Raw genomic sequence first — 13,760 nt, forward strand, 5'->3', positions numbered from 1 at the left:
GATGGGGGCAGGGGGATGGTGAAACTTTGCAAAGAATATGTCTGATCAAAGATTTGTACCCAGAATATTTTTTAAAAACTCTCAAAACTCAAAAATAATAAAAAATGAGCAAAAGATTTGAACAGACACTTCACCAAAGAAGATATACAGATGGCAAATAGTCCATGAAAAGAAGTGCAACATCACTAGTTATTAGGAAAATGCAAATTTAAACACAATGAAAAATATCTCTCAACCAAGAGGATCCTAAGGATTCATGACAACTTAATGCAATTTGGTATTCTAGATAGCATCCTAGAATAGAAAAAGGAATTTGGAAAAATCTAAAGAAATTTAAATAAAGTATGGACATTATCAATATTGCTTTATTAGTTGTAACAAATATACCATACTGATGTAAGAAGTTAATAATTGTGGAAACTGAAAGCTAGGTATATGGAAACTTTTCGTATTTTCAGTTTTTCTGTAAATCATAAACTGTCCTAAAAATTAAAGTCTATTTGAAACACACATACTTATCCAAGTGGCTAAAATTAAAAAGATTAGCTATACCAAGTGTTGACAAGGATGTGGAGGAATTAGCACTCTCATATACTGCTGGCAGAGGTATACAACAATGTCATAAAACAGTTTGACAAAACAAATATCTGATTACAAAAAAAAAAAGACTTGTATCCAGAATATATTTATTTTAAACTCTTGCAATGCAACAGTAAGAAGACAATCCAGAAAAAAATGGACAGATTTGAACACCTACTTTACCAAAGAAGGTATACAAATACCAATAAGCACATGAAAAGACACTCAACATCAATACCTATTAGGAAGACACAATAACCACAATGAAATATCAGTACATTGCATAAATGCCTACATTTTAAAATATTTATGGTACCAGCTACTAGTGAGGGTGCAGAGCAACTAGAACTTTCACGTACTCTTGATGGAAATACGAAATAGTATAATAGCATACACCATTTGGGAAACAGTTGGCTGGTTTCACATGAAGGTAAATTTACATTTACCATATGACTCAGCATTCCTCTCTTCTGTATTTATCTAAGATATAGAAAAACATATGTCCATACAAAGACTTGGAGGTGAATGTTCATAGCAGCTTTGTTCTAAAAGCCAGAGACTGGAAACAACCCAAATATAAATCAACAAATGAACAGATTGAATGTGTAAACAAACTGTAGTATCACCATACAATGGAATATTACTTAGACACAAAGGAATGAACTACAGATACAAGCAAAAATATCAATGAATCTCAAAACCCTTATACCAAATGAAAGAAGCAGGGTAATAGAAGCTATATACCTAGTATTTCATCCATATGACATTCTGGAAAAAGGTAAAACCATAGGGAAAGAAATCACACCAATAGTTATCAAAGGCTGAAGGATGGGGAGAGGGAAATGACTTGCAAAGGGGCATGCACGAGTCACTTTTTGTGGTAATGTTAATATTATAGATCTTTTTTTTTTTACTGTGCCATGTACCTTCATTACACTGTGCTATATGCATGTTCTTTTTTTAATAATAAATTTATTTTTTATTGGTGTTCAATTTGCCAACATACAGAATAACACCCAGTGCTCATCCTGTCAAGTGCCCGTCACCCATTCACCCCACCCCCCGCCCTCCTCCCCTTCCACCACCCCTAGTTCATTTCCCAAAGTTAGGAGTCTTCATGTTCTGTCTCCCTTTCTGATATTTCCTACCCATTTCTTCTCCCTTTCCTTCTATTCACTATTATTTATATTCCCCAAATGAATGAGACCATATAATGATTGTCCTTGATTATAGTGGTTATACATTTGACAAACTCATTGAACTATCCACATGAAAAGGCTAAATTTTATTATAAGTGAAGAATACCACCAAATACCAACCCCTCCCCCTAAAATTGAGGCAAACATTGGAAAGAGAAAGAACATAGTTCCAGGACAGATATTTAAAGGAATCTAACATGTCTGTGAAAATATAAAGGCTTTCCCCAGGTATTAAAGCTGAAGGACTCTGAAGCATAAATAAAAATCTGTGTGGTAAAGGAAGGGAGTAACAGGTGTATGCAGAGAGGATTCAAAGTAGGGAGTCTAGTACACAGAGAAAATTAATGGTGGCAAGAAATATGGCACACCCCGATCTGAAGAAATGACAATTAGCTACAGGGATGGACATAGAAGCAGTGCTAGACATAGACAGGAACAAAATTTCGCAGCCTCAGGCATAAAAGATGGGATACAGGTTTCCAGCTTACTGAGCTGAATGGACAGTGGTAATGTCTCCTAAGGCAGGGACACCAGCTTTGCAAGAAAAGATCATGAATTTGTTCTTGTATATATTGAATATAAGGTTCACCAAGGTGTACAAATATGATGAGGAAGGTAATTGAGAGTTGAGGTTAAATTATATTAAATTAATTATAGTCAAGCTACCTTGACCTATAAAAGCCAACTCATATGTTTGGATCCAGTAAGTTCCTGGAGCTCCTATCCAACTGAGTGATGTTATTGCATATATATGTATATACATATATATATATATATAATGTTGTATATATATATAAATTATGCCTATATATATATATAAATGATGTTATTGCCTATATATATACATATATATATATAAAGCAACACTGAATATTCTTCAAGCATAATTACTGTAGCAACCATGCTTCATAATAGCCACTTATGAAGGATATAGAAGTTTCAAAGTTGCACATTATGGGAAATACTTTTTATGCATCGTGTATTTTTGGCAGTAGTTATTAATCATTTTCTTTCGAGACAAAGTAATTATGATCCATCATAGTAGTTGATATAAATAACCAAAGGAACTTGGAAAAGAAGCAATTCACCATTGGAGATTTGCCAAGAAATAAACTCTTCAAGTACAACTCATGATTGCTTCTCTGAAATCAGTTTAACTGCTTCGACAAGTCAGAGTCTAGCTTCTGCAACCACAAATAATCTATCAAATTCTCTCTGCTGTAATATCATATTGTTCAAAATTTCGCCAACTACTATTCTACTACAGGTATACAAATTTAATTCTAACATCAACTCCTTAACAAGAATAAGTTTCAAGAAACTATTACTAAAGGGGAAACCACATGTGTGACTCATTAAATCAGAAGCATGAATTCCGATCCATAAATATGCTATTTTCATTACATTGTGAAAGGTGAGAAAAACACTATAGGTCGCATTTAAACACTATTGCTCTCTTGCTCTCTCACTCTCTCTCTCTGCTCAGAAACGTCTGTGCTTCAGATGACTGCAAATTCATGGTTGAAACTATCCAAAGGTACCAACCTATAAAATCACATACATTGATCCTGGTGCAATAAGAAACTTCCGTTTGAGACTTAACTGAACTAATTTATCTTACACGTCAACAAAGACTATTTGTCATACTATTCACCTTTAAATTTCTTTGAGACATAAGCTATCTACCTGCTGTTCCATAATTAACAAGTCAAAGAGATAGCAATACTACCTAACAGAATGTATAACTCTTCTTGCCATTATGTTTACAATTTGAAATCTGAATATCTGGGTTCTTTCTCTACAGACCGCCTTTTGAATTGGTCTTTTATACCTAATAAACTGGTTAATTAAAAGCTAGTTAACATCTAAATTAGTTAGCATCTAAGTTTCCTTCCATTTCAAAAATTTTGTGACACTCTGAAAGTCTGCAAAAAGAGGAAATAAATAAATTCGAGATTATTACATGACTACTGCTCTTCTAGAACTTTTCTACCAAAGTGATTCCAATGGCAAAGATGAGGATACACATCTCTCCTCAATGATAATCCTATAGGTTGGTTGCGGATATAACCTAAGGCAGCTTCCTGAAGCAGGATTTTTTTTTTAATTTCCAGATTTAAATCTATTTTCTAGATTTAATTTCTAAATTTAAATCCATTTTCCATTTATATTCCATAATATGTCCATATTGGGTTTAACACTCTAGCTAGATCTGTTTACTGTATAACATTGAATATTCCCCCTGGACCACTAGATAATCCACAGCCTGTTTTGAGAAATATGTACAAACAGCCGAGAAAAAGAGTCTATGCCAGGATTGAAAGCTCAAGGTTTCAAGACTGAGGTAGGAAACACAAATGAGGGGCAACAGGCTGTGGTGACGGGGCTAGGGAAATCTCTGGATAGGCTAAAGGAACAGCTGTTAGCTCCAACCAGACTGCTGCCCAAAGTGGCCAAATATTCTGATTCTTCAAGGGACGGGAAAAGATGGATTTTATATAAAACCTCTTCCCTTTGTAAAATACACTGTATACAAAATAAAACAGGCCAGCTGGCCAGATTCAGTGCAAAGCCTTCCTGGTTTTGAGTCCTTCCTTCTAACGTCTGCACCAAGAAATGAATTCAATTACACAAAAGAGACAGCGTCTCCATGGAGGATGGAATAGAAAAACATTTTCAAAGGGTCAGAGTGAAAGCTATGGACTTCTGAAGGAAACAGTGGAATTTTTCTTCCCTTCAGTCAGATCATTAAAAGCAGAAAAGACATCAATTTTTCACAGTCATTATGGGCAGCTTAGCCTGCAGGCAGAAGGCTGGATCAGACAGGCTCTGGAGACTGACTTCCAGGATGATGGGAAAGTCATGCATTTTGTGTGTGCATTTAACCTTGGGATAATGACAACATATTTGAAAAGCAGGCTGAAAAGCTATGGCATATAAATGAAATATTTGAAAAGCCACATGGGTGCTGCATACACGAAGCTATGGTCCATATCTCAAACCATGGTATGGTCACTTCAACTTTTTCACTCATGTGAGAAAGAAAAATATAGGAGGAGCTACTGACATTCAGAAGCTGGCCTGGCACCCACAGCTAGACTGTGCTATTCTTTGTTTGTTTAAATTCAGTTAATTAACATACAATGTATTATTGGTTTCAGAGGTAGAGGTCACTGGTTCATCAGACTTATATAAAACCCAGTGCTCATCACATCACGTGCCCTTCTTGATGCCTACCACCCAGTCACCCCATCCCTTCACTCCCCGCCCCTCCAGCAACCCTCAGTTTGTTTCCTATGATTATTAAGAATCTCTTATGGTTTGTCTCCCTCTCTGATTTCATCTTGTTTTATTGTTTCCCCTCTTCTCCTAGAATTCTCTGTTTTGTTTTTTAAATTCCACATATGAGTGAGATCATATGATATTCTGATCTCTGATTGACTTATTTCACTTAGCATAGTACCCTCTAGTTCCATCCATGTCATTGCAAATAGCAAGATTTCATTTTTTGACGGCTGAGTAGTAGTCCATTGTATATATATACATCACAACTTCTTTATGTATTTATCTGTCAATGGACATCTGGGCTCTTTCCATAGTTTGGCTATGGTGGACATTGCTGCTATAAATATTGGAGTGCATGTGCCCCTTAGAATCACTACCTTTGTATCTTTGGTATAAATACCCAGTAGTGCAGTTGCTGACTCATAGGGTAGCTCTATTTTCAACTTTTTGAGGAACCCCCTTTCCTTTTTGAGGAACTATTTTTCAGAGTAGCTACACCAGCTTGCATTCCCACCAATATTGGTCATTTCCTGACTTTTAATTTTAGCCATTCTGATTGGTGTGAAGTGGTATCTCATTGTGGTTTTTGTTTGTATCGCTCTGATGCCAGGTGATGTCTGTATGTCTTCCTTGAAGAAATGTCTGTTCATTCTTCTGCTCATTTCTTGATTGGATTATGTGTTCTTTGGGCGTTGAGTTTAATAAGTTCTTTATAGATTTTGGATACTAGTCCTTTATCTGAAAGAAAAATATAGGAGGATCTACTGACATTCAGAAGCTGGCACCCACAGCTAGACCATGCTTTCTTTTGTGGAACATTAACAAGCTCATAGCATACCAACCTCAGACAAGGCTACTCTGAGACGACATATTCAATGAGAAAAAACTAGGCTACTACTTAATTTTTTTCTAAGCAGACACAAAAATCAAGGTCAGTGTGCCCACCCACCAAATATCAAGCACCCCCCCTTCTTGGCTAAGATAACAGATGGTTACTTCTTTACCTGTTAGAACTCTATGTTCGGTCCAGTCTAGAGATAAGATTTAGATATTCAATCTCTCAAGAGATAAGATTTAGATATCTAACTATAGAATTGCCCCTGCTTTCTGACAGTTAATTTAGAGGAAAGCCCAGTGTCCTCAGGTCCTCTGCCCAATCATCCAACTCCTATAGTAGATTTCAACATTCTTTCACTAAGACATCCATGGTTTCCCCATGTTATGTGTTCTCCCTTGTTGCAACTGGTAATGAACCGAACTCATTTTACTACCAGTGTGCTCCTGCTGGGATCTGGCTTGAAGGACATGAACACATGTGAACACTCAGCATGCTCTACAACACAACCAACCCATTTGGGTCAAACGGTAATGACTTTGAAGGAGCTGAAATGATTCTCCCCAGCCATAATGCACTTTACCTGCCAGGTACTTCATGCTATTTCTGCTCCTTTCGTGGTGCTTGATTAGGCAATTTTTCGGTCTCTGATGAATGCAAAGGGTTTGCAGGCCTTTCTGAGATTCATTATTCAGGCAGCAGATAACCAATGTTTACACATTTACTTTTATGCAAACTTACTCAAAAAAACCAACGAGGTATAAACATTCCTCTTAAAATGATCAAATCACAAGCATTTGCGATTGTATTGTGGGGGAAACAAACAGACTTCAAGGAAGGCAGTGTATGATGCAATGTGTTCTGCACTCCCTTTTGGTTGCATAAAAGACAAGCAATTACATTCCAAAATGCTATTAAGCATGGCATTTAACAAGAAAATATATTCTGCTTTGTGTGACTTCAGAAGACAACAAATGGACTCATGTCTAGAACAGGATGTAATCTGGCAAATTTGCAGTCACAAGGGAATAATTACATTCAGTTTGGGTAAATGAGTGTTAAGACAGTGAAATGTAAAACCAGGACACCCAACCTTATTAGAAGCTTGCAGGTTTTCCCTGACATTCATTTGGGTGTCAACTCAGAGGGAGGTATACAGACATTCACTTCCAGTCTGAAATAATTTCAGTTTTTAAACATTTATTACGGATTTTGAAGCAGAACTGTAAAGATAAAACCAAAACAACAGCCCATAATCCTGCTGACCAAGTAAATGTACAGAAGCCAATCCAAACAAAATGGAAAGTTTACAAATAAAACATCTATTCTTCCTTCTCATTTCAAATTGTTTTCCCCAATGTTACCACTGTTAGTAATTTCTATGCATCCTTCGAAAAAGTGAAAAATGTTTAAATGAGATATCGTGACACACTCAGAAAGATAACTTAAAAAAAGGAAAATGTAGTGTAATTCCAGACTGATTTATTTATTCGTGAGAGACACAGAGAGAGGCAGAGACATAGGGAGAGGGAGAAGCAGGCTCTCTGTAGGGAGGCTGATGCGGAACTTGATCCCAGGACCCTGGGATCACGATTTGAGCCAAAGGCAAACGTCCAACCACTGAGCTACCCAGGTGCCCCTGTGGTGTAATTCCAAATGCTGGTCACTGCAGAGAAATCAAGACTCACATACATTGCCAGTCAAAATGTAAAATGGTATAGCCACTCTGGGAAATTGTTTGGCAGTTATTTATGCGATTAAACATGGACTTACTCAATGACCCAGAAATCACATTCTTGGGCGTTTATCCCAGAGAAATAAAAATTTACACTAATACACAACACACACACACACACACACACACACACATCTATATGTGAATATTCATTGAAGCTTTATTTATAATTGGAAAAACTGGGAACAATCCAAATGTCCTTGGGTGGATGGTTCAATAAATCCTGGTACATCCATATAATAGAACATACTTAGTAATAAAAAGAATAAATTAGCTATACATGAAACAACCTGAATGATTCTCAAGGGCTTTACACTTAGTTAAAAAAAAAAAAAATCAGGGGATCCCTGGGTGGCTCAGCGGTTTGGCGCCTGCCTTTGGCCCAGGGCACGATCCTGGAGACCCGGGATCGGATCCCACGTCGGGCTCCCGGTGCATGAAGCCTGCTTCTCCCTCTGCCTATGTCTCTGCCTCTCTCTCTCTCTCTGTGACTATCATAAATAGATAAAAATAAAAAAATAAAAAAATCAGTCCTAAAACATTGCATACTATATGATTCCATCTATATAACCACCAAAAATGACAAAACTCCAGAGGCTAAGAACATATTAGTGGCTGTCAGAATGGGTGGAGTATAAAGGTATTGCATGATGGAGATACCTTTGTGCTGATGGAATCAATTCTATACCTTGATTGTGGTGGTGGCTATACAAATTCAATATGGGATAAAACTGCATAGAATTATGTGCACAGAGAGAAACACACACATACAGAAATGTATGTAAAAATAGTAAAAACTGAACAAGATCTGTAGCATTGCACTATTGTCAATTTTGTGGGTTTGATGTGTACTCTAGGTACACAAGCTATTACCATTGAGGGATGATAGATAAAGGGAATGCAGGACTTTCTACATTATCTTTGCAACCTCCTGTGAGTCTATAAAGATTTCAAAATAAGATGTTTTTTAAAAGACACACATAGCCCAACTGTATAGATTGGGATGCTTTTGGCTACAAATAGCAGAAAATTCTAATTCAATAGGCTTAAAATAATAGAAATATCCCACCATCTCATCTAACAAGAGTACAGAAATAGGTTAGCTCTGGGAATAATTAAGTGTTCATCAACACTAACAAGGACCCAGGATTTTTCCATATTTCTACTGTCATCTTTGGCACATAAGCTTGGTCCTTTAGGCTGGCTTGCATCACAGCCTCAGGATGGTTACTAAGGTAGCATTATCAGATCTGGCGGTAGAGGGACCATTTCCAGTTAATATCTATTTCAGTCATAGAAACAAACATTTCCCAGAAACTTTCTGCTAACTTCCTTTCACATCCCATTGGCAAGGTCACATACCAACTGCTAAAGCATATTCTGGGATTAGGAGAGTTGGAGAGGAGAGTCAGGATGGGAGAAGGGTATGCAGGAATGGAACCACCAGGAATCACAATCCATCCTTGGGGCTTGAAACGAATGTCTGCAAGTAAGAGTTCAATAAGTTAAGGCACACGCACACAACAAAATACCATACAGCCATAAAACATGAACTAGATACTTATGGGTTAATATGGAAAATACTCAAAACTATAATAGGAGATGAAAAAACAAGGTATAGAATCACGTAAATAACACGGAGCATTGGGTGAATTTCTTTTAATGATAGCAAACAACGCTGGGGTATGGACTGAATGTTTGTATCCTCTCAAAATTCTTATGTTGAAATTCTAAGCCCTAGTGTGATTATATATACTAGGAGGTGGGGAACTTCGGGGGGCAATTGGGTCATGAGGGTGGAGTCCAACCATCTCTGGGCCAGGAAATAGTCCCTCTCTAGACACTGGATCTGCTGACACCTTGAGTTTAGACTTCCCAGCCTCTAGCACTATGAGAAATAAATGTTTCTTGCTTAACCCACCCAGTCTGTGGTATGTTTGTGAAAGCATCCTGAGCTATTGACCAAAACTGGATATATTCTAATTCCAGAATTGGAATTGCTGTTCATTTTCTCCTTTAGAACCTCTATTTTGGGATCCCTGGGTGGCTCAGTGGTTTAGCACCTGCCTTCCACCCTGGGCATGATCCTGGAGTCCCAGGATCGAGTCCCACATCAGGCTCCTTGCATGGGGCCTGCTTCTCCCTCTGCTTGTATCTCTGCCTCTCTCTCTGTGTCTCTCATGAATACATAAATACAATCTTTTTAGAAAATAAAATAAAATAAATAGAACCTCTATTTCATTCAAGAAAGCATATAATAGGGCAACTTCCCATATATTTAGTAGTACCCAAGCTATTCATTATTGCCAATTTAATAGATTTAAAAGAACACTCACTAGTGTTTGAACTAGTCTTTTCAGGAGCACAAGCATGAGCAGGGGGGGAGGTAGAGAGGGAAGGAGAAGCAGACACCCTGCTGAGCACGGACCCCCCCCCACCAAAGTGGGGCTTGATCTCAAGAACCTGGGATCATGACCTGAGCTGAAGGCAGATGCTTAACCTACTGAGTCACCCAGGCATCCCCTAAGGCCTTTTTTAAAAAGATAAAATTTCAAGTTGGGCCCAGAGGCTCAGTGATCCCATTTAGTGCAGCCCACCTCTGCTTACCCTGTAGCTGCACCAGGTACACTGACCTTTTCCCTTAGAGCCCACCATAGCTGGCACATAGCACTGTGGAGTTAATTATGACCTGAGATGGTCCATTTTGGTAAGGTGTTGCCATTTCCAACTAAATCTCAAGTTGCTTAATCATGTCTTACTCATCTTGACACATACATTTTTTTGAATGAATGACTAAATTAATGAATCCATTTCCACAGAAGGAAATACTTCCCATTCTGTTCTCCGTTATGAACCATGACAAGCACAATACAGTGCTCAGCTGATAATGGGTCTATTTGTCCTGAACTGTGAAGCTGAGGTCTAACTGGTTTCAGCCACACTTCTGGCTTCCTAAAATATTAAGATAATGCTTTCAAGCAACCCATATTGTCAATTTATATCCTATCTAATGAGAAGCCTATCATTTTTACTGTTCCCTTGAGTCCTCTGTTAATAATCATTCATTTTTTCACTCAATATTCTAGAAAGTCTAATCTATTGTTGTCAAAACCCACACAGACCTGATACTTTGTACACGAGCTATGTTGTACATGCAGGAAGCTTAGAAGATTTTACACCGACCAACATGATTTTCAAGCCATCACTTGAGTGTCTATCAAAAATTACTGCCCCATTTAAAGAGGGATTCAAATAGCTTTGTCTTGAATGAATCGGTGGCTTGGTATGACCCAGCTTTCATTTTCTATGTCATGATTTGGTTTAATTTAATATTGACTGAACAAGCTGAGTAAATATAAATTGATTTTTTCAGGGATAATGCTTGGATCATTTGGCTCTATATGTGGCTTATACCTATTAGCCATTAAGGAGAGAAATCAAGAAACAGAAGTGAAGCAATGTTAGACTCATTGGGGAATCACTGGTCATCTAACGTGTGCAGAAACTGACCTTGTCAAATTAGCAAAGGAAACATCAAGTGCTATGGAATTTAAAAGCGACATATTAGATATTGGAGCAAAGGTATACCTTAGACCAGTTGACTTAGAAAGAAAGCTTATTATCAGTACTTGGATCTTTCCTTTCAATGTCCAATCTGTTTGAAAAAGTACAGTAAAGGGCTCCTGGGTGGCTTAGATAGTTAAGTATCTGCCTTTGGCTCAGGTCATGATTTCCAGGTCCTGGGATCAACCCCAGTATTAGGCTCCTGGCTCAGCATCCCTGTCTGCTTCTCCCTCTGCCCCTCTCCCTGTTCATGCTCTCTCTCTTTCTCTCTCTCTCTCTCTAGATATAGATATACATATACATATATATTTGTCTCAAATGAATAAATAAAATATTTTTTAAGTACAGTAAAATTTCTGATGATGTCATCTGGCTAGGAAGTGTGATACCATCATGATATATTCTAATTCAAGCACTCTAACGCGAGAGAGCCATCAACAGCTGGCATCTGGAAGAAGACCACAGGAGATGTCAAAGGGTCTAGAAAATATGCCTTTGATGGAATAGTTCATACAGCTGGCATGTTTTGCCAAAAATATAAGACACTCACTTTTTGCTTCCAACACAGCTAAGAAGTACAGACTGGACCTGATCTTTGCAGATAACAACTATAAACTTGGGACATAATACAAAACAAGGTAAAGTAGGGGCACCTGGATAGCTCAGTCAGTTAAGGATCTGACTCTTGATCTTGGCTCAGGTCTTGATCTCAGAGTCATGAGTTCAAGCCCTGCAATTGGCTCCATGCTGGGCATGGAACCTACTTTAAAGAAAAATAAAGAAGCAAAGCAAAGCAGAAATGATCTAGCTACAATAGAATGAATCAAAGAAGGGTTGAATCTGGGCAGAGTCACTTGGAAGGAGGAAGTTACTGTGTGAGTTACTCATGTGTAAAGTTTCTGGCCATAGTCAGAGCCATGGATTTTTCCAATCATAGCTTTCTCTTTCTCAAAATACACTATGGTTCCCTATATGCCATATAATAAACTCAAACCTTTCCAATTATTCTTCAAAGGCCTTTGTGACAAGCCCTGACTGCCTCTACAACTTTGTATTCTTTCATTCAACAGGCTTTCAAATTTCTGGGCTCCCCTTCAGGCCAACTCCTTCTCTTGGGCACGGGGGCCCATTTCCATTTGCAAGTTCAAGAACATGGTTTCTCTACTTGACCCCTTTCTTGTCTGCCTCATTCCTTTTCTCCCTTAGTCCTGTATCCTTCCAGCTATGGCTCCAGGTCTTGGATCCTCTTTATAACAGAAGTCACTTTGAAAGAGTTGTTTATAGTCTTTCCATTTTGTTTCTCTTCCACCAATCCCAATTATGCCTTATTTCTCCAATCCCCCACTGAAGCTGCCCTTGTTAAGGTCACCAATGACTTCCCAGTTGCTACGTCTAGTGGCTGATTCATAGTCCCCATCCTACTTGAACTACCTACTACCTTTTGTCACATCTGATTGCTGCCCCCTCTTTCCAATACCTTATTCTCTTGCCTCCTGGATGCCACATCTTCCTATGCTTCCTTTTTCCCAATAGATTTTTCATCTCTGGCTTCTTTCCTGGATTCTTCTTACCTTTTGAATCTCTAAAGATTTTGAATCCCTGAGAGTAATTCTTCCAACTGTTCTATTCTTACACTCCCTTCCTGGATGATCTCCTCTAATCTTAAGGTTTTAAATAGCATCAATACAATCAAGGATCACAAATTTTTATTACCAGACCTAAATCTTCCCTGACCTTCAGTCTGTAATAACCCATTACCTGTTCAACATCTCCAATGGGGATGTCCAACAGATGTCTCAGACATTGCACATCATCAACTGAATTCCTGTTTCCAACCCCATACCCACTCTGCTTCCCAACATGTTCCTCTGGTGATCATCCCCATCTTGGTAAATAATAACCCTACCCCTCCTGTTGGGGTCAAGATCAACATCTTAGCAACATCCTTCATTTCATTATTTCTCTCACACGTCAATATCCAAGTAATCAGCAAAACCTACTGGCCATACCTTTAAAATACACATCAAACCTGATCTCTTCTTACCACCATCCTAGACTGAACTTCATTATCCATAAACACCAGAGCCAAAGAAGCCACGGTTTGAAAACACCTTCCACCATCAACAAAATGCAGCAGAAAGGAGTTGGTATGCATGAAATATGATGAAACATATCACAGTGGAGGGAGTACCTCCCAAGGAATCAGATACCTAAGCCCCTGCTGTCACAGATGCTTGTGAATCTGAGACTGCCCCTCATTTCACTTTTTCCCCACTGCTAGCACTGTACTGGTTCACTTACCAGAGTGTATTCTGTTTATACCTGGGTCTTCAAAAGGTCAAAAGCATTATTTCTTTCTGATGGGACTGAAGTAGGTGTTTCTTAAGTGCTTGTTAGGACAAAAGTTGTTTTGTTTTAGTTTTTGAAGGTTTTAGTTGGACTGGGTGAAGAGCCTACTGAATTAGGATTAGAATTAGAAGCTGAAACTAAGACCAGTGTAAGGAAAATTTCAGTAATCCAGATAGAAACCTAGGAACCAATGCATATGGTGATTTGGAGATAA

This window comes from Nyctereutes procyonoides, unplaced genomic scaffold (genome assembly GCF_905146905.1).
Source record: "Nyctereutes procyonoides isolate TBG_1078 unplaced genomic scaffold, NYPRO_anot_genome, whole genome shotgun sequence".
Classification (NCBI taxonomy): Eukaryota; Metazoa; Chordata; class Mammalia; order Carnivora; family Canidae; genus Nyctereutes; species Nyctereutes procyonoides.